The 25,150-nt window shown below is 49.4% G+C and overlaps 34 non-coding genes across 34 annotated transcripts; all 34 read left to right on the forward strand.

Moving 5' to 3' along the window:
- The first annotated feature begins 1,842 nt into the window (after positions 1 to 1,842).
- On the forward strand, positions 1,843 to 1,924 carry trnal-uag (transfer RNA leucine (anticodon UAG)). Its single transcript has one exon. It is a non-coding gene; the product is annotated as a tRNA-Leu (tRNA).
- Positions 1,925 to 2,636: 712 nt separating this feature from the next.
- Positions 2,637 to 2,717, forward strand: trnal-uag (transfer RNA leucine (anticodon UAG)). Its single transcript has one exon. It is a non-coding gene; the product is annotated as a tRNA-Leu (tRNA).
- A 394-nt stretch (positions 2,718 to 3,111) lies between these two features.
- On the forward strand, positions 3,112 to 3,193 carry trnal-aag (transfer RNA leucine (anticodon AAG)). The gene has a single exon. It is a non-coding gene; the product is annotated as a tRNA-Leu (tRNA).
- A 1,200-nt stretch (positions 3,194 to 4,393) lies between these two features.
- trnal-aag (transfer RNA leucine (anticodon AAG)) lies at positions 4,394 to 4,475 on the forward strand. Its single transcript has one exon. It is a non-coding gene; the product is annotated as a tRNA-Leu (tRNA).
- Positions 4,476 to 5,159: 684 nt separating this feature from the next.
- On the forward strand, positions 5,160 to 5,241 carry trnal-uag (transfer RNA leucine (anticodon UAG)). The gene has a single exon. It is a non-coding gene; the product is annotated as a tRNA-Leu (tRNA).
- Positions 5,242 to 5,635: 394 nt separating this feature from the next.
- trnal-aag (transfer RNA leucine (anticodon AAG)) lies at positions 5,636 to 5,717 on the forward strand. The gene has a single exon. It is a non-coding gene; the product is annotated as a tRNA-Leu (tRNA).
- Positions 5,718 to 6,387: 670 nt separating this feature from the next.
- trnal-uag (transfer RNA leucine (anticodon UAG)) lies at positions 6,388 to 6,469 on the forward strand. The gene has a single exon. It is a non-coding gene; the product is annotated as a tRNA-Leu (tRNA).
- Positions 6,470 to 6,863: 394 nt separating this feature from the next.
- Positions 6,864 to 6,945, forward strand: trnal-aag (transfer RNA leucine (anticodon AAG)). The gene has a single exon. It is a non-coding gene; the product is annotated as a tRNA-Leu (tRNA).
- Positions 6,946 to 7,587: 642 nt separating this feature from the next.
- On the forward strand, positions 7,588 to 7,669 carry trnal-uag (transfer RNA leucine (anticodon UAG)). Its single transcript has one exon. It is a non-coding gene; the product is annotated as a tRNA-Leu (tRNA).
- Positions 7,670 to 8,063: 394 nt separating this feature from the next.
- trnal-uag (transfer RNA leucine (anticodon UAG)) lies at positions 8,064 to 8,145 on the forward strand. The gene has a single exon. It is a non-coding gene; the product is annotated as a tRNA-Leu (tRNA).
- A 656-nt stretch (positions 8,146 to 8,801) lies between these two features.
- trnal-uag (transfer RNA leucine (anticodon UAG)) lies at positions 8,802 to 8,883 on the forward strand. Its single transcript has one exon. It is a non-coding gene; the product is annotated as a tRNA-Leu (tRNA).
- Positions 8,884 to 9,277: 394 nt separating this feature from the next.
- trnal-uag (transfer RNA leucine (anticodon UAG)) lies at positions 9,278 to 9,359 on the forward strand. The gene has a single exon. It is a non-coding gene; the product is annotated as a tRNA-Leu (tRNA).
- A 1,131-nt stretch (positions 9,360 to 10,490) lies between these two features.
- trnal-aag (transfer RNA leucine (anticodon AAG)) lies at positions 10,491 to 10,573 on the forward strand. Its single transcript has one exon. It is a non-coding gene; the product is annotated as a tRNA-Leu (tRNA).
- Positions 10,574 to 11,229: 656 nt separating this feature from the next.
- Positions 11,230 to 11,311, forward strand: trnal-uag (transfer RNA leucine (anticodon UAG)). Its single transcript has one exon. It is a non-coding gene; the product is annotated as a tRNA-Leu (tRNA).
- Positions 11,312 to 11,705: 394 nt separating this feature from the next.
- On the forward strand, positions 11,706 to 11,787 carry trnal-aag (transfer RNA leucine (anticodon AAG)). The gene has a single exon. It is a non-coding gene; the product is annotated as a tRNA-Leu (tRNA).
- Positions 11,788 to 12,443: 656 nt separating this feature from the next.
- Positions 12,444 to 12,525, forward strand: trnal-uag (transfer RNA leucine (anticodon UAG)). Its single transcript has one exon. It is a non-coding gene; the product is annotated as a tRNA-Leu (tRNA).
- Positions 12,526 to 12,919: 394 nt separating this feature from the next.
- On the forward strand, positions 12,920 to 13,001 carry trnal-aag (transfer RNA leucine (anticodon AAG)). The gene has a single exon. It is a non-coding gene; the product is annotated as a tRNA-Leu (tRNA).
- A 656-nt stretch (positions 13,002 to 13,657) lies between these two features.
- Positions 13,658 to 13,739, forward strand: trnal-uag (transfer RNA leucine (anticodon UAG)). Its single transcript has one exon. It is a non-coding gene; the product is annotated as a tRNA-Leu (tRNA).
- A 394-nt stretch (positions 13,740 to 14,133) lies between these two features.
- On the forward strand, positions 14,134 to 14,215 carry trnal-aag (transfer RNA leucine (anticodon AAG)). Its single transcript has one exon. It is a non-coding gene; the product is annotated as a tRNA-Leu (tRNA).
- A 740-nt stretch (positions 14,216 to 14,955) lies between these two features.
- trnal-uag (transfer RNA leucine (anticodon UAG)) lies at positions 14,956 to 15,037 on the forward strand. The gene has a single exon. It is a non-coding gene; the product is annotated as a tRNA-Leu (tRNA).
- Positions 15,038 to 15,431: 394 nt separating this feature from the next.
- Positions 15,432 to 15,513, forward strand: trnaf-aaa (transfer RNA phenylalanine (anticodon AAA)). Its single transcript has one exon. It is a non-coding gene; the product is annotated as a tRNA-Phe (tRNA).
- Positions 15,514 to 16,169: 656 nt separating this feature from the next.
- Positions 16,170 to 16,251, forward strand: trnal-uag (transfer RNA leucine (anticodon UAG)). The gene has a single exon. It is a non-coding gene; the product is annotated as a tRNA-Leu (tRNA).
- A 179-nt stretch (positions 16,252 to 16,430) lies between these two features.
- On the forward strand, positions 16,431 to 16,512 carry trnal-uag (transfer RNA leucine (anticodon UAG)). Its single transcript has one exon. It is a non-coding gene; the product is annotated as a tRNA-Leu (tRNA).
- Positions 16,513 to 16,906: 394 nt separating this feature from the next.
- On the forward strand, positions 16,907 to 16,988 carry trnal-aag (transfer RNA leucine (anticodon AAG)). Its single transcript has one exon. It is a non-coding gene; the product is annotated as a tRNA-Leu (tRNA).
- Positions 16,989 to 17,756: 768 nt separating this feature from the next.
- Positions 17,757 to 17,838, forward strand: trnal-uag (transfer RNA leucine (anticodon UAG)). Its single transcript has one exon. It is a non-coding gene; the product is annotated as a tRNA-Leu (tRNA).
- Positions 17,839 to 18,237: 399 nt separating this feature from the next.
- trnal-aag (transfer RNA leucine (anticodon AAG)) lies at positions 18,238 to 18,319 on the forward strand. Its single transcript has one exon. It is a non-coding gene; the product is annotated as a tRNA-Leu (tRNA).
- An 824-nt stretch (positions 18,320 to 19,143) lies between these two features.
- Positions 19,144 to 19,225, forward strand: trnal-uag (transfer RNA leucine (anticodon UAG)). Its single transcript has one exon. It is a non-coding gene; the product is annotated as a tRNA-Leu (tRNA).
- Positions 19,226 to 19,619: 394 nt separating this feature from the next.
- On the forward strand, positions 19,620 to 19,701 carry trnal-aag (transfer RNA leucine (anticodon AAG)). Its single transcript has one exon. It is a non-coding gene; the product is annotated as a tRNA-Leu (tRNA).
- A 656-nt stretch (positions 19,702 to 20,357) lies between these two features.
- Positions 20,358 to 20,439, forward strand: trnal-uag (transfer RNA leucine (anticodon UAG)). The gene has a single exon. It is a non-coding gene; the product is annotated as a tRNA-Leu (tRNA).
- A 394-nt stretch (positions 20,440 to 20,833) lies between these two features.
- On the forward strand, positions 20,834 to 20,915 carry trnal-aag (transfer RNA leucine (anticodon AAG)). Its single transcript has one exon. It is a non-coding gene; the product is annotated as a tRNA-Leu (tRNA).
- Positions 20,916 to 22,046: 1,131 nt separating this feature from the next.
- On the forward strand, positions 22,047 to 22,128 carry trnal-aag (transfer RNA leucine (anticodon AAG)). The gene has a single exon. It is a non-coding gene; the product is annotated as a tRNA-Leu (tRNA).
- A 628-nt stretch (positions 22,129 to 22,756) lies between these two features.
- Positions 22,757 to 22,838, forward strand: trnal-aag (transfer RNA leucine (anticodon AAG)). Its single transcript has one exon. It is a non-coding gene; the product is annotated as a tRNA-Leu (tRNA).
- A 656-nt stretch (positions 22,839 to 23,494) lies between these two features.
- Positions 23,495 to 23,576, forward strand: trnal-uag (transfer RNA leucine (anticodon UAG)). The gene has a single exon. It is a non-coding gene; the product is annotated as a tRNA-Leu (tRNA).
- Positions 23,577 to 23,970: 394 nt separating this feature from the next.
- On the forward strand, positions 23,971 to 24,052 carry trnal-aag (transfer RNA leucine (anticodon AAG)). Its single transcript has one exon. It is a non-coding gene; the product is annotated as a tRNA-Leu (tRNA).
- The last annotated feature ends 1,098 nt before the right edge of the window (positions 24,053 to 25,150 follow it).

The following is a 25,150-nucleotide window of genomic DNA, read 5'->3' on the forward strand; positions in this document are numbered from 1 at the left end:
AATTTGTATCCTTCCAATTCTACATCATCTACTTTCTCATTATCAAGCCAAGTCTCTGACACAGCTATCACATTGAATTTGTTAAACTGACACACGTAATCCTTAATTTGAACAAAGTTTCTATAAAGACTTCTACTATTGAAATGTAGTATTGATAATGCCCCTTCCATATCCACATTTTTATTAAATTGTTCTTCTGTATAATACTCACAGCAATTAATATTTACTGTATTGTAAAAATGATTTTCCGGGTCAATATCATTTTCAATATCATACATTTTATAGTCTGTATGATTGAAAGTCTTTAAATTCAAATTTTCGTACTTACAGTATTGATTTTGTGAGTAGTCTGACACACAGTCCTTGTGAATAGTAACAAACTCCCCATCATCAATATCTGTGTATGGGAACAAAAAATCCTTTTCAATGTCCATCATTTGTAGTAAGTCAGTTCATTTGATACTCCACCGTCTTCACTTGTAACACAGAATTGTCATTTATCACGAATATTTCTCCACATACAGTAGACTTCATCATGCGTACTGGTCCAATTCTTTAAGTTCTCTTATTGTGAGCACTTTGGCTTCTTCTGGTGTTCCATTTAACCGTATCATCACTTTACAATTCCTTGTCCATGTAGCCTGTATCTTGTTCTGTTTCCTCAGTATGCGTGCGCATCTAGCAATTTCGGCGTTCTTCTTTGTAAGGTGTTCATTCAGATACACCCCTGTACCCTTCAACTTTTTAGCTTGCCTAAGTAACTCAGTTTTGTGTTTCCGATTCACAAACCGAACAACTATGACAGGCTTTGCTCCGCTGTTCCTTCGGGGAAGGGTATGACAGGCCACAACATTATCACTCTGAATGTTCATATTCTTACTTTCAAAGAACTTTATTACTTGCATTTCCAGTGTTTGAAGTTCCTCTGGTAGGGCGTCTTCGCCGACTTTATCTTTGGCCACAGTACTGGCATACGTTCGGTGTGTTGTTTCCAATCCATTTATAATTAAATCCTCCATTCTTGTGTATTGTTCCAGATCATCAATCCTTCTCTCCAATCCTTCAATTTTCTTATCCTTCTCTTTTACAAGATTCTTCAGTTGTTTAACTTCTTCCATCAGGTCAAGTAGCATAACTTGTTGTTTAGCAACTTTGCTCAACTCATCTGACATGAAGTTTAAGGATTTTCGAATCTCCTCCAACTCTTCCTCAACTGCATTGCTGATTTTCTTTGGTGCCATTTTGTTTGACTTTTTATTTCAATAACAATATCACTTTAGTATTATTTTATCATTGTCTCAAAACAATAACTCTCTTAAGTAACTGCATGCTACAAACTGCATGTCACAGGGAGCCGCCATCTTGGATCACATGGTTTATGTATTTTAAGCAGCACTGAATTTTCTTACTTGTTCTACCTCACATTTTCTTACTATTTGTTAAATATAGTTCAGTAAATGATCCTTTTTTAAATTAAGAGTTGTAACATTTGGTTTTATCATTGTGTCATTTTTATGATATAAACTGAATGAGAAAAAGCAGTATCGGCTCCAAATATCGGCTAAAGAAAATCGGCAGCCTGTATCGGTCATCGGCTAAGGCTGATGGAAAAAAATCGGTATCGGCATCGGCACAAAAAAATCCATATCGGTCGATCCCTAGTTCGAATCCCACCGCTGTCAGGAGTAATTTTAAAGAGGTTCTATTGCCAGCAGTCAGGCACTGCGTCAGATCTTTCTGTAAGAGGTTTGGGAGACTCAACTCTGCACTCAAGCATTTTAGTTGGGCAGAAGCGCTTGCTGTCGAGCTTTGGGAATCCCAGCAGAGCGGTCTCCTCCAAGAGGTAGCGTGGCCGAGCGGTCCAAGGCGCTGGATTTAGGCTCCAGCCCCTTCGGGGGTGTGGGTTTGAATCCCACCGCTGCCAGATGTGGCTTTAAGCAGGCTGTAACACCAGCTGTCTTGCATTAAATCTAAGGCATGGAAAACGCTCTTTAGTGTTAGTGCTACTCAACACAGCTGGACCTAAAGGCCGAACAATAGTTCTGCACAGGACCTACGTCGTGAGCTTTATTTTATACTCCAGCACCGTTGATCCCGCCGACGTGCCTTTACACGTGCAGAACGCTAATGTCCACAGGAGTATTGCTGGTGTGTACACGGTATTAAGGCAAAAGCCGGAGAGGAAGCAGCTTGCTGTGTACGTTTGCCCAGAGAAGCATCAGCAGTGATAGAGGTAAACGGACAGCCACTTTTGTTGCAGCTCGAGGTAAATGTCTCTCTTCAACTTTGTCCATCCTTTGTTTTCTAGCAGACCAATCACAGCGCATGCGGTCCCCATAAAATTGACGCGCTGTTACGTTTAGTCTCTTCGGGGGCGTGGGTTCGAATCCCACCGCTGCCAGGAGTAGTTTTAAAGAGGTTCTATTGCCAGCAGTCAGGCACTGCGTCAGATCTTTCTGTAAGAGGTTTGGGAGACTCAACTGGCTTCTGCACTCAATCATTTTAGTTGGGCAGAAGCGCTTGCTGACGAGCTTTGGGAATCCCAGCAGATAGGTCTCCTCCAAGAGGTCTCCTCCAAGAGGTCTCCTCCAAGAGGTCTCCTCCAAGAGGTCTCCTCCAAGAGGTCTCCTCCAAGAGGTAGCGTGGCCGAGCGGTCCAAGGCGCTGGATTTAGGCTCCAGTCTCTCCGGGGGCGTGGGTTCGAATCCACCGCTGCCAGCAGTGGTTTTAAATAGGCTTTGATGTCAGCTAGGCCATCTATGTGCTTTGGAAGCATCACGTTGAGCGTTTCTCAATCGGAAGTCTGCTGCCTTCGGCGTCTATCTTGTAGGCTGCATATGTCATAAAGACTGTCTGTTTACAGAAAACTAACAATAATAAAGTTGACTATTATTCTTAGTCGATTGTAATCATTTTGTAATACGCTTGTGACTAGCGAGTGTAAGGCTCGGTTAACTTGAATGAACCAGGCTTGATGCATGATGCAGCCTTCCCATTGAGAAACGGCCATGGTTTCGCAGGTGTTGCTTTGCGAGTGAGGTCCCCAGAAAGAGATTGAGGCTGTCCACGGGGGGTCACCTGCAACAGAAGCGGGCAAAAAGGGTTTCCAGCAGGTAGCGTGGCCAAGCGGTCCAAGGCGCTGGATTAAGGCTCCAGTCCCTTCGGGGGCGTGGGTTCGAATCCCACCGCTGCCAGATGTGGCTTTAAGCAGGTTGTAACACCAGCTGTCTTGCATTAAATCTAAGGCATGGAAAACGCTCTTTAGTGTTAGTGCTACTCAACACAGCAGGACCTAAAGGCCGAACAATAGTTCTGCACAGGACCTACGTCGTGAGCTTTATTTTATACTCCAGCACCGTTGATCCCGCCGACGTGCCTTTACACGTGCAGAACGCTAATGTCCACAGGAGTATTGCTGGTGTGTACACGGTATTAAGGCAAAAGCCGGAGAGGAAGCAGCTTGCTGTGTACGTTTGCCCAGAGAAGCATCAGCAGTGATAGAGGTAAACGGACAGCCACTTTTGTTGCAGCTCGAGGTAAATGTCTCTCTTCAACTTTGTTCATCTTTTGTTTTCTAGCAGACCAATCACAGCGCATGCGGTCCCCGTAAAATTGACGCGCTGTTACGTTCAGTCTCCTCGGGGGCGTGGGTTCGAATCCCACCGCTGCCAGGAGTAGTTTTAAAGAGGTTCTATTGCCAGCAGTCAGGCACTGCGTCAGATCTTTCTGTAAGAGGTTTGGGAGACTCAACTGGCTTCTGCACTCAATCATTTTAGTTGGGCAGAAGCGCTTGCTGACGAGCTTTGGGAATCCCAGCAGATAGGTCTCCTCCAAGAGGTCTCCTCCAAGAGGTCTCCTCCAAGAGGTCTCCTCCAAGAGGTCTCCTCCAAGAGGTCTCCTCCAAGAGGTCTCCTCCAAGAGGTAGCGTGGCCGAGCGGTCCAAGGCGCTGGATTTAGGCTCCAGTCTCTCCGGGGGCATGGGTTCGAATCCACCGCTGCCAGCAGTGGTTTTAAATAGGCTTTGATGTCAGCTAGGCCATCTATGTGCTTTGGAAGCATCACGTTGAGCGTTTCTCAATCGGAAGTCTGCTGCCTTCGGCGTCTATCTTGTAGGCTGCATACATCATAAAGACTGTCTGTTTACAGAAAACTAACAATAAAAAGTTGACTATTATTCTTAGTTGATTGTAATCATTTTGTAATACGCTTGTGACTAGCGAGTGTAAGGCTCGGTTAACTTGAATGAACCAGGCTTGATGCATGATGCAGCCTTCCCATTGAGAAACGGCCATGGTTTCGCAGGTGTTGCTTTGCGAGTGAGGTCCCCAGAAAGAGATTGAGGCTGTCCACGGGGGGTCACCTGCAACAGAAGCGGGCAAAAAGGGTTTCCAGCAGGTAGCGTGGCCGAGCGGTCCAAGGCGCTGGATTAAGGCTCCAGTCCCTTCGGGGGCGTGGGTTCGAATCCCACCGCTGCCAGATGTGGCTTTAAGCAGGTTGTAACCCCAGCTGTCTTGCATTAAATCTAAGGCATGGAAAACGCTCTTTAGTGTTAGTGCTACTCAACACAGCAGGACCTAAAGGCCGAACAATAGTTCTGCACAGGACCTACGTCGTGAGCTTTATTTTATACTCCAGCACCGTTGATCCCGCCGACGTGCCTTTACACGTGCAGAACGCTAATGTCCACAGGAGTATTGCTGGTGTGTACACGGTATTAAGGCAAAAGCCGGAGAGGAAGCAGCTTGCTGTGTACGTTTGCCCAGAGAAGCATCAGCAGTGATAGAGGTAAACGGACAGCCACTTTTGTTGCAGCTCGAGGTAAATGTCTCTCTTCAACTTTGTCCATCTTTTGTTTTCTAGCAGACCAATCACAGCGCATGCGGTCCCCGTAAAATTGACGCGCTGTTACGTTCAGTCTCTTCGGGGGCGTGGGTTCGAATCCCACCGCTGCCAGGAGTAGTTTTAAAGAGGTTCTATTGCCAGCAGTCAGGCACTGCGTCAGATCTTTCTGTAAGAGGTTTGGGAGACTCAACTGGCTTCTGCACTCAATCATTTTAGTTGGGCAGAAGCGCTTGCTGACGAGCTTTGGGAATCCCAGCAGATAGGTCTCCTCCAAGAGGTCTCCTCCAAGAGGTCTCCTCCAAGAGGTCTCCTCCAAGAGGTAGCGTGGCCGAGCGGTCCAAGGCGCTGGATTTAGGCTCCAGTCTCTCCGGGGGCGTGGGTTCGAATCCCACCGCTGCCAGCAGTGGTTTTAAATAGGCTTTGATGTCAGCTAGGCCATCTATGTGCTTTGGAAGCATCACGTTGAGCGTTTCTCAATCGGAAGTCTGCTGCCACCGGCATCTATCTTGTAGGCTGCATACGTCATAAAGACTGTCTGTTTACAGAAAACTTACAATAATAAAGTTGACTATTATTCTTAGTCGATTGTAATCATTTTGTAATACGCTTGTGACTAGCGAGTGTAAGGTTCGGTTAACTTGAATGAACCAGGCTTGATGCATGATGCAGCCTTCCCATTGAGAAACGGCCATGGTTTCGCAGGTGTTGCTTTGCGAGTGAGGTCCCCAGAAAGAGATTGAGGCTGTCCACGGGGGGTCACCTGCAACAGAAGCGGGCAAAAAGGGTTTCCAGCAGGTAGCGTGGCCGAGCGGTCCAAGGCGCTGGATTAAGGCTCCAGTCTCTCCGGGGGCGTGGGTTCGAATCCCACCGCTGCCAGATGTGGCTTTAAGCAGGCTGTAACACCAGCTGTCTTGCATTAATTCTAAGGCATGGAAAACGCTCTTTAGTGTTAGTGCTACTCAACACAGCAGGACCTAAAGGCCGAACAATAGTTCTGCACAGGACCTACGTCGTGAGCTTTATTTTATACTCCAGCACCGTTGATCCCGCCGACGTGCCTTTACACGTGCAGAACGCTAATGTCCACAGGAGTATTGCTGGTGTGTACACGGTATTAAGGCAAAAGCCGGAGAGGAAGCAGCTTGCTGTGTACGTTTGCCCAGAGAAGCATCAGCAGTGATAGAGGTAAACGGACAGCCACTTTTGTTGCAGCTCGAGGTAAATGTCTCTCTTCAACTTTGTCCATCTTTTGTTTTCTAGCAGACCAATCACAGCGCATGCGGTCCCCGTAAAATTGACGCGCTGTTACGTTCAGTCTCTTCGGGGGCGTGGGTTCGAATCCCACCGCTGCCAGGAGTAGTTTTAAAGAGGTTCTATTGCCAGCAGTCAGGCACTGCGTCAGATCTTTCTGTAAGAGGTTTGGGAGACTCAACTGGCTTCTGCACTCAATCATTTTAGTTGGGCAGAAGCGCTTGCTGACGAGCTTTGGGAATCCCAGCAGATAGGTCTCCTCCAAGAGGTCTCCTCCAAGAGGTCTCCTCCAAGAGGTAGCGTGGCCGAGCGGTCCAAGGCGCTGGATTTAGGCTCCAGTCTCTCCGGGGGCGTGGGTTCGAATCCCACCGCTGCCAGCAGTGGTTTTAAATAGGCTTTGATGTCAGCTAGGCCATCTATGTGCTTTGGAAGCATCACGTTGAGCGTTTCTCAATCGGAAGTCTGCTGCCACCGGCATCTATCTTGTAGGCTGCATACGTCATAAAGACTGTCTGTTTACAGAAAACTTACAATAATAAAGTTGACTATTATTCTTAGTCGATTGTAATCATTTTGTAATACGCTTGTGACTAGCGAGTGTAAGGTTCGGTTAACTTGAATGAACCAGGCTTGATGCATGATGCAGCCTTCCCATTGAGAAACGGCCATGGTTTCGCAGGTGTTGCTTTGCGAGTGAGGTCCCCAGAAAGAGATTGAGGCTGTCCACGGGGGGTCACCTGCAACAGAAGCGGGCAAAAAGGGTTTCCAGCAGGTAGCGTGGCCGAGCGGTCCAAGGCGCTGGATTAAGGCTCCAGTCTCTCCGGGGGCGTGGGTTCGAATCCCACCGCTGCCAGATGTGGCTTTAAGCAGGCTGTAACACCAGCTGTCTTGCATTAATTCTAAGGCATGGAAAACGCTCTTTAGTGTTAGTGCTACTCAACACAGCAGGACCTAAAGGCCGAACAATAGTTCTGCACAGGACCTACGTCGTGAGCTTTATTTTATACTCCAGCACCGTTGATCCCGCCGACGTGCCTTTACACGTGCAGAACGCTAATGTCCACAGGAGTATTGCTGGTGTGTACACGGTATTAAGGCAAAAGCCGGAGAGGAAGCAGCTTGCTGTGTACGTTTGCCCAGAGAAGCATCAGCAGTGATAGAGGTAAACGGACAGCCACTTTTGTTGCAGCTCGAGGTAAATGTCTCTCTTCAACTTTGTCCATCTTTTGTTTTCTAGCAGACCAATCACAGCGCATGCGGTCCCCGTAAAATTGACGCGCTGTTACGTTCAGTCTCTTCGGGGGCGTGGGTTCGAATCCCACCGCTGCCAGCAGTGGTTTTAAATAGGTTCTATTGCCAGCAGTCAGGCACTGCGTCAGATCTTTCTGTAAGAGGTTTGGGAGACTCAACTGGCTTCTGCACTCAAGCATTTTAGTTGGGCAGAAGCGCTTGCTGACGAGCTTTGGGAATCCCAGCAGAGAGGTCTCCTCTAAGAGGTAGCGTGGCCGAGCGGTCCAAGGTGCTGGATTTAGGCTCCAGTCTCTCCGGGGGCGTGGGTTCGAATCCCACCGCTGCCAGCAGTGGTTTTAAATAGGCTTTGATGTCAGCTAGGCCATCTATGTGCTTTGGAAGCATCACGTTGAGCGTTTCTCAATCGGAAGTCTGCTGCCACCGGCGTCTATCTTGTAGGCTGCATACGTCATAAAGACTGTCTATTTACAGAAAACTAACAACAATAAAGTTGACTATTATTCTTATTCGATTGTAATCATTTTGTAATACGCTTGTGACTAGCGAGTGTAAGGCTCGGTTAACTTGAATGAACCAGGCTTGATGCATGATGCAGCCTTCCCATTGAGAAATGGCCATGGTTTCGCAGGTGTTGCTTTGCGAGTGAGGTCCCCAGAAAGAGATTGAGGCTGTCCACGGGGGGTCACCTGCAACAGAAGCGGGCAAAAAGGGTTTCCAGCAGGTAGCGTGGCCGAGCGGTCCAAGGCGCTGGATTTAGGCTCCAGTCTCTCCGGGGGCGTGGGTTCGAATCCCACTGCTGCCAGATGTGGCTTTAAGCAGGTTGTAACACCAGCTGTCTTGCATTAATTCTAAGGCATGGAAAACGCTCTTTAGTGTTAGTGCTACTCAACACAGCAGGACCTAAAGGCCGAACAATAGTTCTGCACAGGACCTACGTCGTGAGCTTTATTTTATACTCCAGCACCGTTGATCCCGCTGACGTGCCTTTACACGTGCAGAACGCTAATGTCCACAGGAGTATTGCTGGTGTGTACACAGTATTAAGGCAAAAGCCGGAGAGGGAGCAGCTTGCTGTGTACGTTTGCCCAGAGAAGCATCAGCAGTGATAGAGGTAAACGGACAGCCACTTTTGTTGCAGCTCGAGGTAAATGTCTCTCTTCAACTTTGTCCATCTTTTGTTTTCTAGCAGACCAATCACAGCGCATGCGGTCCCCGTAAAATTGACGCGCTGTTACGTTCAGTCTCTTCGGGGGCGTGGGTTCGAATCCCACCGCTGCCAGGAGTAGTTTTAAAGAGGTTCTATTGCCAGCAGTCAGGCACTGCGTCAGATGTTTCTGTAAGAGGTTTGGGAGACTCAACTGGCTTCTGCACTCAAGCATTTTAGTTGGGCAGAAGCGCTTGCTGACGAGCTTTGGGAATCCCAGCAGAGAGGTCTCCTCCAAGAGGTTTCCTCCAAGAGGTAGCGTGGCCGAGCGGTCCAAGGCGCTGGATTTAGGCTCCAGTCTCTCCGGGGGCGTGGGTTCGAATCCCACCGCTGCCAGCAGTGGTTTTAAATAGGCTTTGATGTCAGCTAGGCCATCTATGTGCTTTGGAAGCATCACGTTGAGCGTTTCTCAATCGGAAGTCTGCTGCCACCGGCGTCTATCTTGTAGGCTGCACACGTCATAAAGACTGTCTGTTTACAGAAAACTAACAACAATAAAGTTGACTATTATTCTTAGTCGATTGTAATCATTTTGTAATACGCTTGTGACTAGCGAGTGTAAGGCTCGGTTAACTTGAATGAACCAGGCTTGATGCATGATGCAGCCTTCCCATTGAGAAACGGCCATGGTTTCGCAGGTGTTGCTTTGCGAGTGAGGTCCCCAGAAAGAGATTGAGGCTGTCCACGGGGGGTCACCTGCAACAGAAGCGGGCAAAAAGGGTTTCCAGCAGGTAGCGTGGCCGAGCGGTCCAAGGCGCTGGATTTAGGCTCCAGTCTCTCCGGGGGCGTGGGTTCGAATCCCACCGCTGCCAGATGTGGCTTTAAGCAGGCTGTAACACCAGCTGTCTTGCATTAATTCTAAGGCATGGAAAACGCTCTTTAGTGTTAGTGCTACTCAACACAGCAGGACCTAAAGGCCGAACAATAGTTCTGCACAGGACCTACGTCGTGAGCTTTATTTTATACTCCAGCACCGTTGATCCTGCCGACGTGCCTTTACACGTGCAGAACGCTAATGTCCACAGGAGTATTGCTGGTGTGTACACAGTATTAAGGCAAAAGCCGGAGAGGAAGCAGCTTGCTGTGTACGTTTGCCCAGAGAAGCATCAGCAGTGATAGAGGTAAACGGACAGCCACTTTTGTTGCAGCTCGAGGTAAATGTCTCTCTTCAACTTTGTCCATCTTTTGTTTTCTAGCAGACCAATCACAGCGCATGCGGTCCCCGTAAAATTGACGCGCTGTTACGTTCAGTCTCTTCGGGGGCGTGGGTTCGAATCCCACCGCTGCCAGGAGTAGTTTTAAAGAGGTTCTATTGCCAGCAGTCAGGCACTGCGTCAGATCTTTCTGTAAGAGGTTTGGGAGACTCAACTGGCTTCTGCACTCAAGCATTTTAGTTGGGCAGAAGCGCTTGCTGACGAGCTTTGGGAATCCCAGCAGAGAGGTCTCCTCGAAGAGGTCTCCTCCAAGAGGTAGCGGGGCCGAGCGGTCCAAGGGGCTGGATTTAGGCTCCAGTCTCTCCGGGGGCTTGGGTTCGAATCCCACCCTGCCAGCAGTGGTTTTAAATAGGCTTTGATGTCAGCTAGGCCATCTATGTGCTTTGGAAGCATCACGTTGAGCGTTTCTCAATCGGAAGTCTGTTGCCACCGGCGTCTATCTTGTAGGCTGCATACGTCATAAAGACTGTCTGTTTACAGAAAACTTACAATAATAAAGTTGACTATTATTCTTAGTCGATTGTAATCATTTTGTAATACGCTTGTGACTAGCGAGTGTAAGGCTCGGTTAACTTGAATGAACCAGGCTTGATGCATGATGCAGCCTTCCCATTGAGAAACGGCCATGGTTTCGCAGGTGTTGCTTTGCGAGTGAGGTCACCAGAAAGAGATTGAGGCTGTCCACGGGGGGTCACCTGCAACAGAAGCGGGCAAAAAGGGTTTCCAGCAGGTAGCGTGGCCGAGCGGTCCAAGGCGCTGGATTAAGGCTCCAGTCCCTTCGGGGGGCGTGGGTTCGAATCCCACCACTGCCAGATGTGGCTTTAAGCAGGCTGTAACACCAGCTGTCTTGCATTAATTCTAAGGCATGGAAAACGCTCTTTAGTGTTAGTGCTACTCAACACAGCAGGACCTAAAGGCCGAACAATAGTTCTGCACAGGACCTACGTCGTGAGCTTTATTTTATACTCCAGCACCGTTGATCCCGCCGACGTGCCTTTACACGTGCAGAACGCTAATGTCCACAGGAGTATTGCTGGTGTGTACACAGTATTAAGGCAAAAGCCGGAGAGGAAGCAGCTTGCTGTGTACGTTTGCCCAGAGAAGCATCAGCAGTGATAGAGGTAAACGGACACCCACTTTTGTTGCAGCTCGAGGTAAATGTCTCTCTTCAACTTTGTCCATCTTTTGTTTTCTAGCAGACCAATCACAGCGCATGCGGTCCCCGTAAAATTGACGCGCTGTTACGTTCAGTCTCTTCGGGGGCGTGGGTTCGAATCCCACCGCTGCCAGGAGTAGTTTTAAAGAGGTTCTATTGCCAGCAGTCAGGCACTGCGTCAGATCTTTCTGTAAGAGGTTTGGGAGACTCAACTGGCTTGTGCACTCAAGCATTTTAGTTGGGCAGAAGCGCTTGCTGACGAGCTTTGGGAATCCCAGCAGAGAGGTCTCCTCGAAGAGGTCTCCTCCAAGAGGTAGCGTGGCCGAGCGGTCCAAGGCGCTGGATTTAGGCTCCAGTCTCTCCGGGGGCGTGGGTTCGAATCCCACCGCTGCCAGCAGTGGTTTTAAATAGGCTTTGATGTCAGCTAGGCCATCTATGTGCTTTGGAAGCATCACGTTGAGCGTTTCTCAATCGGAAGTCTGCTGCCACCGGCGTCTATCTTGTAGGCTGCATACGTCATAAAGACTGTCTATTTACAGAAAACTAACAACAATAAAGTTGACTATTATTCTTAGTCGATTGTAATCATTTTGTAATACGCTTGTGACTAGCGAGTGTAAGGCTCGGTTAACTTGAATGAACCAGGCTTGATGCATGATGCAGCCTTCCCATTGAGAAACGGCCATGGTTTCGCAGGTGTTGCTTTGTGAGTGAGGTCCCCAGAAAGAGATTGAGGCTGTCCACGGGGGGTCACCTGCAACAGAAGCGGGCAAAAAGGGTTTCCAGCAGGTAGCGTGGCCGAGCGGTCCAAGGCGCTAGATTAAGGCTCCAGTCCCTTCGGGGGCGTGGGTTCGAATCCCACCGCTGCCAGATGTGGCTTTAAGCAGGCTGTAACACCAGCTGTCTTGCATTAATTCTAAGGCATGGAAAACGCTCTTTAGTGTTAGTGCTACTCAACACAGCAGGACCTAAAGGCCGAACAATAGTTCTGCACAGGACCTACGTCGTGAGCTTTATTTTATACTCCAGCACCGTTGATCCCGCCGACGTGCCTTTACACGTGCAGAACGCTAATGTCCACAGGAGTATTGCTGGTGTGTACACGGTATTAAGGCAAAAGCCGGAGAGGAAGCAGCTTGCTGTGTACGTTTGCCCAGAGAAGCATCAGCAGTGATAGAGGTAAACGGACAGCCACTTTTGTTGCAGCTCGAGGTAAATGTCTCTCTTCAACTTTGTCCATCTTTTGTTTTCTAGCAGACCGATCACAGCGCATGCGGTCCCCGTAAAATTGACGCGCTGTTACGTTCAGTCTCTACAGGGGCGTGGGTTCGAATCCCACCGCTGCCAGGAGTAGTTTTAAAGAGGTTCTATTGCCAGCAGTCAGGCACTGCGTCAGATCTTTCTGTAAGAGGTTTGGGAGACTCAACTGGCTTCTGCACTCAAGCATTTTAGTTGGGCAGAAGCGCTTGCTGACGAGCTTTGGGAATCCCAGCAGAGAGGTCTCCTCGAAGAGGTCTCCCCCAAGAGGTAGGGTGGCCGAGCGGTCCAAGGCGCTGGATTTAGGCTCCAGTCTCTCCGGGGGCGTGGGTTCGAATCCCACCGCTGCCAGCAGTGGTTTTAAATAGGCTTTGATGTCAGCTAGGCCATCTATGTGCTTTGGAAGCATCACGTTGAGCGTTTCTCAATCGGAAGTCTGCTGCCACCGGCGTCTATCTTGTAGGCTGCATACGTCATAAAGACTGTCTGTTTACAGAAAACTTACAATAATAAAGTTGACTATTATTCTTAGTCGATTGTAATCATTTTGTAATACGCTTGTGACTAGCGAGTGTAAGGCTCGGTTAACTTGAATGTACCAGGCTTGATGCATGATGCAGCCTTCCCATTGAGAAACGGCCATGGTTTCGCAGGTGTTGCTTTGCGAGTGAGGTCCCCAGAAAGAGATTGCGGCTGTCCACGGGGGGTCACCTGCAACAGAAGCGGGCAAAAAGGGTTTCCAGCAGGTAGCGTGGCCGAGCGGTCCAAGGCGCTGGATTAAGGCTCCAGTCCCTTCGGGGGCGTGGGTTCGAATCCCACCGCTGCCAGATGTGGCTTTAAGCAGGCTGTAACACCAGCTGTCTTGCATTAATTCTAAGGCATGGAAAACGCTCTTTAGTGTTAGTGCTACTCAACACAGCAGGACCTAAAGGCCGAACAATAGTTCTGCACAGGACCTACGTCGTGAGCTTTATTTTATACTCCAGCACCGTTGATCCCGCCGACGTGCCTTTACACGTGCAGAACGCTAATGTCCACAGGAGTATTGCTGGTGTGTACACGGTATTAAGGCAAAAGCCGGAGAGGAAGCAGCTTGCTGTGTACGTTTGCCCAGAGAAGCATCAGCAGTGCTAGAGGTAAACGGACAGCCACTTTTGTTGCAGCTCGAGGTAAATGTCTCTCTTCAACTTTGTCCATCTTTTGTTTTCTAGCAGACCAATCACAGCGCATGCGGTCCCCGTAAAATTGACGCGCTGTTACGTTCAGTCTCTTCGGGGGCGTGGGTTCGAATCCCACCGCTGCCAGGAGTAGTTTTAAAGAGGTTCTATTGCCAGCAGTCAGGCACTGCGTCAGATCTTTCTGTAAGAGGTTTGGGAGACTCAACTGGCTTCTGCACTCAAGCATTTTAGTTGGGCAGAAGCGCTTGCTGACGAGCTTTGGGAATCCCAGCAGAGAGGTCTCCTCGAAGAGGTCTCCTCCAAGAGGTAGCGTGGCCGAGCGGTTCAAGGCGCTGGATTTAGACTCCAGTCTCTCCGGGGGCGTGCGTTCGAATCCCACCGCTGCCAGCAGTGGTTTTAAATATGCTTTGATGTCAGCTAGGCCATCCATGTGCTTTGGAAGCATCACGTTGAGCGTTTCTCAATCGGAAGTCTGCTGCCACCGGCGTCTATCTTGTAGGCTGCATACGTCATAAAGACTGTCTGTTTACAGAAAACTTACAATAATAAAGTTGACTATTATTCTTAGTCGATTGTAATCATTTTGTAATACGCTTGTGACTAGCGAGTGTAAGGCTCGGTTAACTTGAATGAACCAGGCTTTATGCATGATGCAGCCTTCCCATTGAGAAACGGCCATGGTTTCGCAGGTGTTGCTTTGCGAGTGAGGTCACCAGAAAGAGATTGAGGCTGTCCACGGGGGGTCACCTGCAACAGAAGCGGGCAAAAAGGGTTTCCAGCAGGTAGCGTGGCCGAGCGGTCCAAGGCGCTGGATTAAGGCTCCAGTCCCTTCGGGGGCGTGGGTTCGAATCCCACCGCTGCCAGATGTGGCTTTAAGCAGGCTGTAACACCAGCTGTCTTGCATTAATTCTAAGGCATGGAAAACGCTCTTTAGTGTTAGTGCTACTCAACACAGCAGGACCTAAAGGCCGAACAATAGTTCTGCACAGGACCTACGTCGTGAGCTTTATTTTATACTCCAGCACCGTTGATCCCGCCGACGTGCCTTTACACGTGCAGAACGCTAATGTCCACAGGAGTATTGCTGGTGTGTACACAGTATTAAGGCAAAAGCCGGAGAGGAAGCAGCTTACTGTGTACGTTTGCCCAGAGAAGCATCAGCAGTGATAGAGGTAAACGGACAGCCACTTTTGTTGCAGCTCGAGGTAAATGTCTCTCTTCAACTTTGTCCATCTTTTGTTTTCTAGCAGACCAATCACAGCGCATGCGGTCCCCGTAAAATTGACGCGCTGTTACGTTCAGTCTCTTCGGGGGCGTGGGTTCGAATCCCACCGCTGCCAGGAGTAGTTTTAAAGAGGTTCTATTGCCAGCACTCAGGCACTGCATCAGATATTTCTGTAAAAGGTTTGGGAGACTCAACTGGCTTCTGCACTCAAGCATTTTAGTTGGGCAGAAGCGCTTGCTGACGAGCTTTGGGAATCCTAGCAGAGAGGTCTCCTCCAAGAGGTCTCCTCCAAGAGGTCTCCTCCAAGAGGTCTCCTCCAAGAGGTCTCCTCCAAGAGGTCTCCTCCAAGAGGTCTCCTCCAAGAGGTCTCCTCCAAGAGGTAGCTTGGCCGAGCGGTCCAAGGCGCTGGATTTAGGCTCCAGTCTCTCCGGGGGCGTGGGTTCGAATCCCACCGCTGCCAGCAGTGGTTTTAAATAGGCTTTGATGTCAGCTAGGCCATCTATGTGCTTTGGAAGCATCACGTTGAGCGTTTCTCAATCGGAAGTCTGCTGCCACCGGCGTCTATCTTGTAGGCTGCATACGTCATAAAGACTGTCTATTTACAGAAAACTAACAACAATAAAGTTGACTATTATTCTTAGTCGATTGTAATCATTTTGTAATACGCTTGTGACTAGCGAGTGTAAGGCTCGGTTAACTTGAATGAACCAGGCTTGATGCATGATGCAGCCTTCCCATTGAGAAACGGCCATGGTTTCGCAGGTGTTGCTTTGCGAGTGAGGTCCCCAGAAAGAGATTGAGGCTGTCCACGGGGGGTCACCTGCAACAGAAGCGGGCAAAAAGGGTTTCCAGCAGGTAGCGTGGCCGAGCGGTCCAAGGCGCTGGATTAAACCTCCAGTCCCTTCGGGGGCGTGGATTCGAATCCCACCGCTGCCAGATGCGGCTTTAAGCAGGCTGTAACACCAGCTGTCTTGCATTAATTCTAAGGCATGGAAAACGCTCTTTAGTGTTAGTGCTACTCAACACAGCAGGACCTAAAGGCCGAACAATAGTTCTGCACAGGACCTACGTCGTGAGCTTTACTTTATACTCCAGCACCGTTGATCCCGCCGACGTGCCTTTACACGTGCAGAACGCTAATGTCCACAGGAGTATTGCTGGTGTGTACACGGTATTAAGGCAAAAGCCGGAGAGGAAGCAGCTTGCTGTGTACGTTTGCCCAGAGAAGCATCAGCAGTGATAGAGGTAAACGGACAGCCACTTTTGTTGCAGCTCGAGGTAAATGTCTCTCTTCAACTTTGTCCATCTTTTGTTTTCTAGCAGACCAATCACAGCGCATGCGGTCCCCGTAAAATTGACGCGCTGTTACGTTCAGTCTCTTCGGGGGCGTGGGTTCGAATCCCACCGCTGCCAGGAGTAGTTTTAAAGAGGTTCTATTGCCAGCAGTCAGGCACTGCGTCAGATCTTTCTGTAAGAGGTTTGGGAGACTCAACTGGCTTCTGCACTCAAGCATTTTAGTTGGGCAGAAGCGCTTGCTGACGAGCTTTGGGAATCCCAGCAGAGAGGTCTCCTCGAAGAGGTCTCCTCCAAGAGGTAGCGTGGCCGAGCGGTCCAAGGTGCTGGATTTAGGCTCCAGTCTCTCCGGGGGCGTGGGTTCGAATCCCACTGCTGCCAGCAGTGGTTTTAAATAGGTTCTATTGCCAGCAGTCAGGCACTGCGTCAGATCTTTCTGTAAGAGGTTTGGGAGACTCAACTGGCTTCTGCACTCAAGCATTTTAGTTGGGCAGAAGCGCTTGCTGACGAGCTTTGGGAATCCCAGCAGAGAGGTCTCCTCCAAGAGGTCTCCTCCCAGAGGTAGCGTGGCCGAGCGGTCCAAGGCGCTGGATTTAGGCTCCAGTCTCTCCGGGGGCGTGGGTTCGAATCCCACCGCTGCCAGCAGTGGTTTTAAATAGGCTTTGATGTCAGCTAGGCCATCTATGTGCTTTGGAAGCATCACGTTGAGCGTTTCTCAATCGGAAGTCTGCTGCCACCGGCGTCTTTCTTGTAGGCTGCATACGTCATAAAGACTGTCTGTTTACAGAAAACTTACAATAATAAAGTTGACTATTATTCTTAGTCGATTGTAATCATTTTGTAATACGCTTGTGACTAGCGAGTGTAAGGCTCGGTTAACTTGAATGAACCAGGCTTGATGCATGATGCAGCCTTCCCATTGAGAAACGGCCATGGTTTCGCAGGTGTTGCTTTGCGAGTGAGGTCACCAGAAAGAGATTGAGGCTGTCCACGGGGGGTCACCTGCAACAGAAGCGGGCAAAAAGGGTTTCCAGCAGGTAGCGTGGCCGAGCGGTCCAAGGCGCTGGATTAAGGCTCCAGTCCCTTCGGGGGCGTGGGTTCGAATCCCACCGCTGCCAGATGTGGCTTTAAGCAGGCTGTAACACCAGCTGTCTTGCATTAATTCTAAGGCATGGAAAACGCTCTTTAGTGTTAGTGCTACTCAACACAGCAGGACCTAAAGGCCGAACAATAGTTCTGCACAGGACCTACGTCGTGAGCTTTATTTTATACTCCAGCACCGTTGATCCCGCCGACGTGCCTTTACACGTGCAGAACGCTAATGTCCACAGGAGTATTGCTGGTGTGTACACAGTATTAAGGCAAAAGCCGGAGAGGAAGCAGCTTGCTGTGTACGTTTGCCCAGAGAAGCATCAGCAGTGATAGAGGTAAACGGACAGCCACTTTTGTTGCAGCTCGAGGTAAATGTCTCTCTTCAACTTTGTCCATCTTTTGTTTTCTAGCAGACCAATCACAGCGCATGCGGTCCCCGTAAAATTGACGCGCTGTTACGTTCAGTCTCTTCGGGGGCGTGGGTTCGAATCCCACCGCTGCCAGGAGTAGTTTTAAAGAGGTTCTATTGCCAGCAGTCAGGCACTGCGTCAGATCTTTCTGTAAGAGGTTTGGGAGACTCAACTGGCTTCTGCACTCAAGCATTTTAGTTGGGCAGAAGAGCTTGCTGACGAGCTTTGGGAATCCCAGCAGAGAGGTCTCCTCCAAGAGGTCTCCTCCAAGAGGTCTCCTCCAAGAGGTCTCCTCCAAGAGGTCTCCTCCAAGAGGTCTCCTCCAAGAGGTCTCCTCCAAGAGGTCTCCTCCAAGAGGTCTCCTCCAAGAGGTCTCCTCCAAGAGGTAGCTTGGCCGAGCGGTCCAAGGCGCTGGATTTAGGCTCCAGTCTCTCCGGGGGCGTGGGTTCGAATCTCACTGCTGCCAGCAGTAGTTTTAAATAGGCTTTGATGTCAGCTAGGCCATCTATGTGCTTTGGAAGCATCACGTTGAGCGTTTCTCAATCGGAAGTCTGCTGCCACCGGCGTCTATCTTGTAGGCTGCATACGTCATAAAGACTGTCTGTTTACAGAAAACTTACAATAATAAAGTTGACTATTATTCTTAGTCGATTGTAATCATTTTGTAATACGCTTGTGACTAGCGAGTGTAAGGCTCGGTTAACTTGAATGAACCAGGCTTGATGCATGATGCAGCCTTCCCATTGAGAAACGGCCATGGTTTCTTTGAGCAGGTGTTGCTTTGCGAGTGAGGTCACCAGAAAGAGATTGAGGCTGTCCACGGGGGGTCACCTGCAACAGAAGCGGGCAAAAAGGGTTTCCAGCAGGTAGCGTGGCCGAGCGGTCCAAGGCGCTGGATTAAGGCTCCAGTCCCTTCGGGGGCGTGGGTTCGAATCCCACCGCTGCCAGATGTGGCTTTAAGCAGGCTGTAACACCAGCTGTCTTGCATTAATTCTAAGGCATGGAAAACGCTCTTTAGTGTTAGTGCTACTCAACACAGCAGGACCTAAAGGCCGAACAATAGTTCTGCACAGGACCTACGTCGTGAGCTTTATTTTATACTCCAGCACCGTTGATCCCGCCGACGTGCCTTTACACGTGCAGAACGCTAATGTCCACAGGAGTATTGCTGGTGTGTACACAGTATTAAGGCAAAAGCCGGAGAGGAAGCAGCTTGCTGTGTACGTTTGCCCAGAGAAGCATCAGCAGTGATAGAGGTAAACGGACAGCCACTTTTGTTGCAGCTCGAGGTAAAAGTCACTCTTCAACTTTGTCCATCTTTTGTTTTCTAGCAGACCAATCACAGCGCATGCGGTCCCCGTAAAATTGACGCGCTGTTACGTTCAGTCTCTTCGGGGGCGTGGGTTCGAATCCCACCGCTGCCAGGAGTAGTTTTAAAGAGGTTCTATTGCCAGCAGTCAGGCACTGCGTCAGATCTTTCTGTAAGAGGTTTGGGAGACTCAACTGGCTTCTGCACTCAAGCATTTTAGTTGGGCAGAAGCGCTTGCTGAAGAGCTTTGGGAATCCCAGCAGAGAGGTCTCCTCCAAGAGGTGTCCTCCAAGAGGTGTCCTCCAAGAGGTGTCCTCCAAGAGGTGTCCTCCAAGAGGTGTCCTCCAAGAGGTGTCCTCCAAGAGGTGTCCTCCAAGAGGTGTCCTCCAAGAGGTGTCCTCCAAGAGGTGTCCTCCAAGAGGTGTCCTCCAAGAGGTGTCCTCCAAGAGGTGTCCTCCAAGAGGTAGCTTGGCCGAGCGGTCCAAGGCGCTGGATTTAGGCTCCAGTCTCTCCGGGGGCGTGGGTTCGAATCCCACCGCTGCCAGCAGTGGTTTTAAATAGGCTCTGATGTCAGTTAGGCCATCTATGTGCTTTGGAAGCATCACGTTGAGCGTTTCTCAATCGGAAGTCTGCTGCCACCGGCGTCTATCTTGTAGGCTGCATACGTCATAAAGACTGTCTGTTTACAGAAAACTTACAATAATAAAGTTGACTATTATTCTTAGTCGATTGTAATCATTTTGTAATACGCTTGTGACTAGCGAGTGTAAGGCTCGGTTAACTTGAATGAACCAGGCTTGATGCATGATGCAGCCTTCCCATTGAGAAACGGCCATGGTTTCGCAGGTGTTGCTTTGCGAGTGAGGTCCCCAGAAAGAGATTGAGGCTGTCCACGGGGGGTCACCTGCAACAGAAGCGGGCAAAAAGGGTTTCCAGCAGGTAGCGTGGCCGAGCGGTCCAAGGCGCTGGATTAAGGCTCCAGTCCCTTCGGGGGCGTGGGTTCGAATCCCACCGCTGCCAGATGTGGCTTTAAGCAGGCTGTAACACCAGCTGTCTTGCATTAATTCTAAGGCATGGAAAACGCTCTTTAGTGTTAGTGCTACTCAACACAGCAGGACCTAAAGGCCGAACAATAGTTCTGCACAGGACCTACGTCGTGAGCTTTATTTTATACTCCAGCACCGTTGATCCCGCCGACGTGCCTTTACACGTGCAGAACGCTAATGTCCACAGGAGTATTGCTGGTGTGTACACGGTATTAAGGCAAAAGCCGGAGAGGAAGCAGCTTGCTGTGTACGTTTGCCCAGAGAAGCATCAGCAGTGCTAGAGGTAAACGGACAGCCACTTTTGTTGCAGCTCGAGGTAAATGTCTCTCTTCAACTTTGTCCATCTTTTGTTTTCTAGCAGACCAATCACAGCGCATGCGGTCCCCGTAAAATTGACGCGCTGTTACGTTCAGTCTCTTCGGGGGCGTGGGTTCGAATCCCACCGCTGCCAGGAGTAGTTTTAAAGAGGTTCTATTGCCAGCAGTCAGGCACTGCGTCAGATCTTTCTGTAAGAGGTTTGGGAGACTCAACTGGCTTCTGCACTCAAGCATTTTAGTTGGGCAGAAGCGCTTGCTGACGAGCTTTGGGAATCCCAGCAGAGAGGTCTCCTCGAAGAGGTCTCCTCCAAGAGGTAGCGTGGCCGAGCGGTCCAAGGCGCTGGATTTAGACTCCAGTCTCTCCGGGGGCGTGCGTTCGAATCCCACCGCTGCCAGCAGTGGTTTTAAATAGGCTTTGATGTCAGCTAGGCCATCTATGTGCTTTGGAAGCATCACGTTGAGCGTTTCTCAATCGGAAGTCTGCTGCCACCGGCGTCTATCTTGTAGGCTGCATACGTCATAAAGACTGTCTGTTTACAGAAAACTTACAATAATAAAGTTGACTATTATTCTTAGTCGATTGTAATCATTTTGTAATACGCTTGTGACTAGCGAGTGTAAGGCTCGGTTAACTTGAATGAACCAGGCTTTATGCATGATGCAGCCTTCCCATTGAGAAACGGCCATGGTTTCGCAGGTGTTGCTTTGCGAGTGAGGTCACCAGAAAGAGATTGAGGCTGTCCACGGGGGGTCACCTGCAACAGAAGCGGGCAAAAAGGGTTTCCAGCAGGTAGCGTGGCCGAGCGGTCCAAGGCGCTGGATTAAGGCTCCAGTCCCTTCGGGGGCGTGGGTTCGAATCCCACCGCTGCCAGATGTGGCTTTAAGCAGGCTGTAACACCAGCTGTCTTGCATTAATTCTAAGGCATGGAAAACGCTCTTTAGTGTTAGTGCTACTCAACACAGCAGGACCTAAAGGCCGAACAATAGTTCTGCACAGGACCTACGTCGTGAGCTTTATTTTATACTCCAGCACCGTTGATCCCGCCGACGTGCCTTTACACGTGCAGAACGCTAATGTCCACAGGAGTATTGCTGGTGTGTACACAGTATTAAGGCAAAAGCCGGAGAGGAAGCAGCTTACTGTGTACGTTTGCCCAGGGAAGCATCAGCAGTGATAGAGGTAAACGGACAGCCACTTTTGTTGCAGCTCGAGGTAAATGTCTCTCTTCAACTTTGTCCATCTTTTGTTTTCTAGCAGACCAATCACAGCGCATGCGGTCCCCGTAAAATTGACGCGCTGTTACGTTTAGTCTCTTCGGGGGCGTGGGTTCGAATCCCACCGCTGCCAGCAGTGGTTTTAAATAGGTTCTATTGCCAGCAGTCAGGCACTGCGTCAGATCTTTCTGTAAGAGGTTTGGGAGACTCAACTGGCTTCTGCACTCAAGCATTTTAGTTGGGCAGAAGCGCTTGCTGACGAGCTTTGGGAATCCCAGCAGAGAGGTCTCCTCGAAGAGGTCTCCTCCAAGAGGTAGCGTGGCCGAGCGGTCCAAGGCGCTGGATTTAGGCTCCAGTCTCTCCGGGGGCGTGGGTTGAATCCCACCGCTGCCAGCAGTGGTTTTAAATAGGCTTTGATGTCAGCTAGGCCATCTATGTGCTTTGGAAGCATCACGTTGAGCGTTTCTCAATCGGAAGTCTGCTGCCACCGGCGTCTATCTTGTAGGCTGCATACGTCATAAAGACTGTCTATTTACAGAAAACTAACAACAATAAAGTTGACTATTATTCTTAGTCGATTGTAATCATTTTGTAATACGCTTGTGACTAGCGAGTGTAAGGCTCGGTTAACTTGAATGAACCAGGCTTGATGCATGATGCAGCCTTCCCATTGAGAAACGGCCATGGTTTTGCAGGTGTTGCTTTGTGAGTGAGGTCCCCAGAAAGAGATTGAGGCTGTCCACGGGGGGTCACCTGCAACAGAAGCGGGCAAAAAGGGTTTCCAGCAGGTAGCGTGGCCGAGCGGTCCAAGGCGCTGGATTAAGGCTCCAGTCCCTTCGGGGGCGTGGGTTCGAATCCCACCGCTGCCAGATGTGGCTTTAAGCAGGCTGTAACACCAGCTGTCTTGCATTAATTGACTCAACTGGCTTCTGCACTCAAGCATTTTAGTTGGGCAGAAGCGCTTGCTGACGAGCTTTGGGAATCCCAGCAGAGAGGTCTCCTCGAAGAGGTCTCCTCCAAGAGGTAGCGTGGCCGAGCGGTCCAAGGCGCTGGATTTAGGCTCCAGTCTCTCCGGGGGCGTGGGTTGAATCCCACCGCTGCCAGCAGTGGTTTTAAATAGGCTTTGATGTCAGCTAGGCCATCTATGTGCTTTGGAAGCATCACGTTGAGCGTTTCTCAATCGGAAGTCTGCTGCCACCGGCGTCTATCTTGTAGGCTGCATACGTCATAAAGACTGTCTATTTACAGAAAACTAACAACAATAAAGTTGACTATTATTCTTAGTCGATTGTAATCATTTTGTAATACGCTTGTGACTAGCGAGTGTAAGGCTCGGTTAACTTGAATGAACCAGGCTTGATGCATGATGCAGCCTTCCCATTGAGAAACGGCCATGGTTTTGCAGGTGTTGCTTTGTGAGTGAGGTCCCCAGAAAGAGATTGAGGCTGTCCACGGGGGGTCACCTGCAACAGAAGCGGGCAAAAAGGGTTTCCAGCAGGTAGCGTGGCCGAGCGGTCCAAGGCGCTGGATTAAGGCTCCAGTCCCTTCGGGGGCGTGGGTTCGAATCCCACCGCTGCCAGATGTGGCTTTAAGCAGGCTGTAACACCAGCTGTCTTGCATTAATTCTAAGGCATGGAAAACACTCTTTAGTGTTAGTGCTACTCAACACAGCAGGACCTAAAGGCCGAACAATAGTTCTGCACAGGACCTACGTCGTGAGCTTTATTTTATACTCCAGCACCGTTGATCCCGCCGACGTGCCTTTACACGTGCAGAACGCTAATGTCCACAGGAGTATTGCTGGTGTGTACACGGTATTAAGGCAAAAGCCGGAGAGGAAGCAGCTTGCTGTGTACGTTTGCCCAGAGAAGCATCAGCAGTGATAGAGGTAAACGGACAGCCACTTTTGTTGCAGCTCGAGGTAAATGTCTCTCTTCAACTTTGTCCATCTTTTGTTTTCTAGCAGACCAATCACAGCGCATGCGGTCCCCGTAAAATTGACGCGCTGTTACGTTCAGTCTCTACAGGGGCGTGGGTTCGAATCCCACCGCTGCCAGGAGTAGTTTTAAAGAGGTTCTATTGCCAGCAGTCAGGCACTGCGTCAGATCTTTCTGTAAGAGGTTTGGGAGACTCAACTGGCTTCTGCACTCAAGCATTTTAGTTGGGCAGAAGCGCTTGCTGACGAGCTTTGGGAATCCCAGCAGAGAGGTCTCCTCGAAGAGGTCTCCCCCAAGAGGTAGCGTGGCCGAGCGGTCCAAGGCGCTGGATTTAGGCTCCAGTCTCTCCGGGGGCGTGGGTTCGAATCCCACCGCTGCCAGCAGTGGTTTTAAATAGGCTTTGATGTCAGCTAGGCCATCTATGTGCTTTGGAAGCATCACGTTGAGCGTTTCTCAATCGGAAGTCTGCTGCCACCTTCGTCTATCTTGTAGGCTGCATACGTCATAAAGACTGTCTGTTTACAGAAAACTTACAATAATAAAGTTGACTATTATTCTTAGTCGATTGTAATCATTTTGTAATACGCTTGTGACTAGCGAGTGTAAGGCTCGGTTAACTTGAATGAACCAGGCTTGATGCATGATGCAGCCTTCCCATTGAGAAACGGCCATGGTTTCGCAGGTGTTGCTTTGCGAGTGAGGTCCCCAGAAAGAGATTGAGGCTGTCCACGGGGGGTCACCTGCAACAGAAGCGGGCAAAAAGGGTTTCCAGCAGGTAGCGTGGCCGAGCGGTCCAAGGCGCTGGATTAAGGCTCCAGTCCCTTCGGGGGCGTGGGTTCGAATCCCACCGCTGCCAGATGTGGCTTTAAGCAGGCTGTAACACCAGCTGTCTTGCATTAATTCTAAGGCATGGAAAACGCTCTTTAGTGTTAGTGCTACTCAACACAGCAGGACCTAAAGGCCGAACAATAGTTCTGCACAGGACCTACGTCGTGAGCTTTATTTTATACTCCAGCACCGTTGATCCCGCCGACGTGCCTTCCCAGATAGCAGACGGACTCGGCCCGAATGTGGCCTCATGATGGCACTGCTGGCGTGCCGCCGGCAACGGCATGCAACATGTCAGCCAAGTATGGGCCAGGTGTGGCAATGATGGCACTGGATCCATGATGGCAGATAATATTTGGGCCAGTTGTGATTGGGAGGTATGTGGCCCAGATCAGTGTAGTGATTCTGGCCCAGATCAGTCTAGTGATTGTAAGCCACATTTAAAATACTGATTTATAATAAATAATTAAATTGAAGGATTTTCAGGCTATCTTAATCTTAATGTTAATTTAACCTTTATTAAGTAAAATGTTAGTTTTGTATTAAAAGAAACTAATATATTTGGACAATAATGTTTGTCTACATTTCAATTACATAAACTTGCCTTCAGATCATGGGTCAAGATTATTTTGTTCAAATGACCCTGAACTTCCAAAAGTTTTTCTTTCTGAATTTAAAAGTTTCTATAACGTTGCTTTGAGAAGCACCATGGATCGTTTTTATTTAAACTTGCTTTTGCGCGATTTTCATTGTAGCAGGAGTTTATTCCTGCTGAAGATTTCTGACTTCAATGACTAAACTATCATTGTGTACAATCAGATGTTAGATACTGCAGAAATAAACGTTACTGTGCTGAAGATTTCTGACTTCAATGACTAAGTAAAACTATCATTGTGTACAATCAAATGTTAGATACTGCAGAAATAAACAAAATGTATTGTTAACCTTCGCGTTACGTTAAGGATGCGCAGTTTATTTATGAAGTGCAACAAGAACCTACACGCGGATGACATCAAAGTACTGCGAGAGCGACTCGAAAGATCATGGACAGCATTCTGATTTCAAATCACTCTCGCGGTATTTTAACGTCATCTTTTTCTAGTTCCTGCAACTCAGCATTACGTTG

The sequence above is a fragment of the Paramisgurnus dabryanus genome, chromosome 1, assembly GCF_030506205.2.
Source record: "Paramisgurnus dabryanus chromosome 1, PD_genome_1.1, whole genome shotgun sequence".
NCBI lineage: Eukaryota > Metazoa > Chordata > Actinopteri > Cypriniformes > Cobitidae > Paramisgurnus > Paramisgurnus dabryanus.